Here is a 5,812-nt window from a genome sequence, read left to right as displayed (position 1 = left end):
CCTCCTGACATGCACACAGAACTTTTGTTCAAGATGGAGTCTAGCCCAGAGGCCTATGGGGTCATGTACTAGCATCACATATTATGTGGTGGTGTCCTTTTTTGACCCCCAAGGAGTCTTTCTGCATGTGCGAAATGTCTTTCTTGCCCAGAGGGCGAGAAATATATGAACTTCTGATCCCAAGATTTAGTCCCTCCCTGTTCCTGCCACAACTGGTATCTTAAGGTGTCCATACCTGCAGAGACAGAGCCTGGCTTTTTACCCCGTTTCAGTTGTTACCTCCATTTAGGAGAGCAAACAGGAGACTGGTTGTACATATCTAACCGGAGCCCACCTATCTCTCTTTCAGGAAATGCGAACAGGAGGCTAGTTGTAAGTGTCTGGTCTGAAACCAGTCTTTTTCTTGCCCCCCAAAATGTAAACAGAAGGTCAGTTGTAACTGCCTAGCTTGGGGCCCATCTATCTCCTACCTCAAGTTGACCTCTAAGTGTTTTGAACAATGAGTGAAAATAAGGCGTGCATGGAATACACACAGAATGTTCTGTATTATTCTTTTTTAACCCGTCAACTCTGTCCTTTGATCATGCGCCAGCTGTGCCCCAGGGGTTTCTCAAGATCTCCCAGTAAGAACTGGAGTCATTATTCTACTTTCCTGGTCCTCAGTAAAAACAGAAAGCTCGGGGCAGCGCCCTAGGGCATGCTGATGGTATCAGGTTATTGGGGAACAGAAGCTGGAAGGGTTGATATGTTTCACTGCCCTCAAAGCAGTTTTTCCAGAGCACCTATTAAGTTTATTTTGGTTTTAACAATGAGAATTTAATCAGTTCGGTCAGTCAGTTCACTTGCTCAGTCGTGTCCAACTCTTTGTGACCCATGGACTACAGAGTTCCAGGCTTCCCTGTCCATCACCAACTCCCAAAGCTTGTTCAAACTCATGTCTATCGAGTTGGTGATGCCATCCAACCATCTCATCCTTTCTCGTCCCCTTCTCTTCCTGTGTTCAATCTTTCTCAGCATCAGGGTCTTTTCCAATGAGTCAATTCTTTGCATCAGGTGGCCAAAGTATTGGAGTTCCAGCTTTAGCATCAGTCCTTCCAATGAATATCCAGAACTGATTTCCTTTAGGATGAATTGGTTGGATCTTGTTGCAGTCTGAGGAACTCTCAAGAGTCTTCTCCAACACCACAGTTCAAAAGCATCAATTCTTCAGTGCTCAGCTGTCTTTATAGTTCAACTCTCACATCCATACATGACTACTGGAAAAACCATAGCTTTGACCTAGATGGACTTTTGTTGGTAAAGCAATGCCTCTGCTTTTTAACATGCTGTTTAGGTTGGTCATAGCTTTTCTTCCAAGGAGTAATTTCATGGCTACAGTCACCATCTGTAGTGATTTTGGAACCCAAAAAAATAAAGTCTGTCACTGTTTCCATTGTTTCCCCATCTATTTCCCATGAAGTGATGGGACCAGATGCCATGATCTTCGTTTTCTGAATGTTGAGTTTTAAGCCAAGTTTTTCACTCTCCTATTTCACTTTCATCAAGAGACTCTTGAGTTCTTCTTTGCTTTCTGCCATAAGGGTGGTGTCATCTGCATATCTAAGGTTATTGATATTTCTTCCAGCAATCTTGATTCCAGCTTGTGCTTCATCCAGGCTGGCATTTCTCATGAGGTACTCTGCATATAAATAAGCAGGGTGACAACATACAGCCTTGACATACTCCTTTTCCGTTTGGAACCAGTTTGTTGTTCCATGTCCAGTTCTAACTGTTGCTTCTTGACCTGCATACAGATTTCTCAGGAGGCAGGTCAGGTGGTCTGGTATTCACATCTCTTTTAAAAGTTTCCACATAGATAATCCCTGGGAAGAGTCAGAGAAAAACTTATACAAAAAGTTCAAAAGAACCATCAGAATGGAGACACTGGAGGACTGATTTGGAGCTCAAGAGAAAGGGGATGTTCCCAACCTATAGGGATCGAACCTGTGTCCCCTGCATTGCAGGTGTATATCTCAAGTGTGTGGATATCTATCTGCTTTATTCTAGGAACAGAAATCATAACACACATAGAAATAAATGATCACACTTGTCAGAAGCAGATAAAGAATCCCTTCAAAATGGTGGAGTAGAAGGATGTGTGCTCATCTCCTGTGAGAACTCCAAAATTACAACTTGCTCCTGAACAACCATCGACAGGAGAATGTTGGATCCCACCTAAAAAAGATACCCCACATCCAAGGGCAAAGGAGAAACCCCAGCAAGATGGTAGGAGGGGCGAAGTCACCGATACCCACCAGAGATGCTTGGGGGGCTCAAACAAAACCTTGTGTGCACTAGGAGACTCCACAGAGACTGAGCCAGACCTGCCTTTGAGTGTTTGAGTGTCTCCTGCAGAGGTACAGGTCAGCAGTGGCCTGCTGCAAGGGCAAGGGCTCTGGCTGCAGCCGTCCTGAGTGTGACATAAGCCCTCTTGGAGGAGGTCACCATTTACACCACCATAGAGCTGCCGAGCAGATAACCCACAAAACTGCAGAGCAATTATACCAAAAAATTCTCGAACTGTTAACATAGTTCCAGGACCCACAACAGATTTCTCAACCTGTGGATCTGGCAGAGGGACTGAGAACCCCCAGGGAATTTGACTTTGGAGGGCAATGGGATTTGATTAAGAACTTACACAGGACTGGGGAAACAGACTCTTGGAGGGCATAAACAAAACCTTGGGTGCACCAGAATCCAGGAGAAAGGAGCAGTGACCCCCCCCCAAGAGACTGACCCAGACTTGCCTGTGAGTGTCCAGGAGTCTTTGGCAGAGGCATGGATCAGCGGTGGCCTGCTACAGGGTCAGGGACACTGAGTATGGTACTGCTTGCATGGGACCTTTTGAAGGAGGTTGCCATTATCTTCATTAAATTGGTTAATATATTAAAAAATGAAAGCTCATAGTTATTCCATAGGCTTTTAAATTTAACTTGAAATTTTTTTATTCATTTCTTGTGCTTGAATGCTCAGTTGCTCAGTCATGTCCTACTCCTTGTGACCCTATGGACTGTAGAAATTCAGCCAATACTTGACTGCATTTTGAGTATCCCACAAAGCTTCCTTGTAACCTGTGGTTATAAATTATGAGATGGATATAAAGGATGCAGTGCACTGGGAATCTCAGTCATGGCTGGGGCTTAAGAGAGCTGAAAGTTTGCCAAAGAGCCCAACTTCTGCCTGTAACAGTCTTAAAATTAAGAAGAGTCATGTGAGGCGAATGAAATGCAAATAATTTCTGTGGTCCTCCAAGCTCATAAACAGGTCAGTAATGCACCCAAAACTGTAATTCCCAACATAAGAACTGTATCTGCTGTTACATTTGAATTTTCTTTTGTTGCTTTTCCATGCCAGAGCCTTTGAAATGAAGATTGGGGAGTGAAAAGTAGTTAGAAGATGAGATTCTCTATTTCTCCACCATAGAGTCTACTCTGTACCTCTGTTATATATTTACACGTAATTCTTAAAACTCACATGAGCCCTAGGCCTGGTCTACCTCTCTCCTTAGGCCTCATCAGTTTGAGGTTATGGATGGGATCACTTAGTAGTAACCACCTATGTCTCACATGATTTTTATCCCCACTCTGTGCAATGAAAAGAGGAAAAGAAAAACGAGTTTTTCTTTCCCTTTCCTGAGAGCAAAGAAGATAGAACAGTGAACAGGTCCTAGTTTTTATTTTCAGTTCAGTTCAGTTCAGTTCAGTCGCTCAGTCGTGTCCGACTTTCCACGACCCCATGGATCACAGCACGCCAGGCCTCCCTGTCCATCACCAACTCCCGGAGTTCACTCAAACTCATGTCCATCGAGTCGGTGATGCCATCCAGCCATCTCATCCTCTGTCGTCCCCTTCTCCTCCTGCCCCCAATCCTTCCCAGCATCAGAGTCTTTTCCAGTGAGTCAACTCGTCGCATGAGGTGGCCAAAGTATTGGAGTTTCAGCTTTAGCATCAGTCCTTCCAATGAACACCCAGGATTGATTTCCTTTAGAATGGACTGGTTGGATCTCCTTGCAGTCCAAGGGACTCTCAAGAGTCTTCTCCAGCACCATAGTTCAAAAGCATCAATTCTTTGGCGATCAGCTTTCTTCACAGTCCATCTCTCGCATCCATCCATGACCACTGGAAAAACCATAGCTTTGACTAGACGGACCTTTGTTGGCAAAGTAATGTCTCTGCTTTTTAATATATTGTCAAGGTTGGTCATAACTTTCCTTCCAAGGAGTAAGCGTCTTTTAATTTCCTGGCTGCAATCAGCATCCGCAGTGATTTTGGAGCCCAAAAGAACAAAGTCTGACACTGTTTCCACTGTTTCCCCATCTATTTCCCATGAAGTGATGGGACCAGATGCCATGATCTTTGTTTTCTGAATGTTGAGCTTCAAGCCAACTTTTTCACTCTCCTCTTTCAATTTGCCATACATTGGGCGATGTTCATAGCCGTTAGCATGTGTTGTACTCAGTTGTGTCTGACTCCTTGTGACCCCAAGGAAAGTACAGCCTGTCAGGCTCCTCCATGGGATTTCCCAGGCAAGAATACAAGAGTAGATTGCCATTTCCTTTTTCAGGGGATCTCCCTGACCAAGGGTTTGAACCTGCATCTCCTGTGTCTCCTGCATTGGCAGGCAGATTCTTTACCACTGAGCCACCTGGGACCCCAGTTTTTACTTGAAATGTTCCTAATCTGTAGTCTGTTACTGAATTCACTTTTCTGCCCCCTATCTCTGCATGAGCTATGTTTCGTATTTATTATCCTTTGATTCTATGCTAATTACATCTTGCATCTGGTGCTCACCTTTACAGCACTCTCTTCCCAGACCACCCCTTGAAGTTTTTTCCTTTTTCATTATGGAAAGAAAGTTGCAATACAATACACAAAAGACAAGGGACCCAAACCAGGCAACCAGACTGCCAGAGGCTACCTGACGCCAACATATGACTGTACTTGAAAAATTGCAAGAGGAAGAAAACAAGATCCTGACACCTTTGTTCCTAATCACCGACCTTAACTACAAACCCTCATCTTATGTAAGCCCCTAGATTACTTATGGAAGTGGGGGGAGGCACAGTTCTTGAGGCATGAGCCTACTGTGTTCCCCCACTCTGACAGCTAAGGACTAAAGCCATCTTTCTATTTCTTCCAGACTGCCTCTGTATTTTTTTATTCAGCATTAGTGAGCAGAGAAAGCCAACATTCTGACCAGCAACACCTTCCCAATTCCTGAATGTACTAAGTAGAATTGGTTAGACAGTGAAAGAAACTTCATACATCAGTGGTTAAAACAGGATAGGTATTTATTTCTCAAGTTTCTTTTCCTTTGCAACTACATGGACTGTAGACCACCAAGCTCCTCTTTCCACGGGATTCTCCAGGCAAGAACACTGGAGTGGGTTGCCATGCCTTTCTCTGAGGGATCTTTCCAACTCAGGAATCAAACCCAGGTCTCCTGCATTGCAGACAGATTCTTTACCATCTGAGCCACCAGAGAAGCTCTTCTAAAGTCCAGGGATAGTCAATTCAGCTCTTATGGTGCTCCCTGGTATTAGCTATGAAGGTTCTTTCTAATTTTTTGCTCTGCCAAATCCAGCGTATGTCAGGGTTCAGGATGGCTTCTCTGGTTTCAGCCATCATTTCTATATTTCAGCCATAAGAAAAAAGAAAAGGGAAAATAGGGGCTTTCTTCTTCATTTTATCAACTAAAAAAGTAGTCAGAACCTACAAGTAGAGAGTTGTTTTACTCAGGGGGAATTTTTAGGACGTCAAGCCCAGGAAGCAGC

The sequence above is a fragment of the Moschus berezovskii genome, chromosome 9, assembly GCF_049115385.1.
Source record: "Moschus berezovskii isolate FMDL1 chromosome 9, NW_MosBer_1.0, whole genome shotgun sequence".
Lineage (NCBI taxonomy): Eukaryota > Metazoa > Chordata > Mammalia > Artiodactyla > Moschidae > Moschus > Moschus berezovskii.
Note: the sequence above shows the minus strand (reverse complement) of the source record.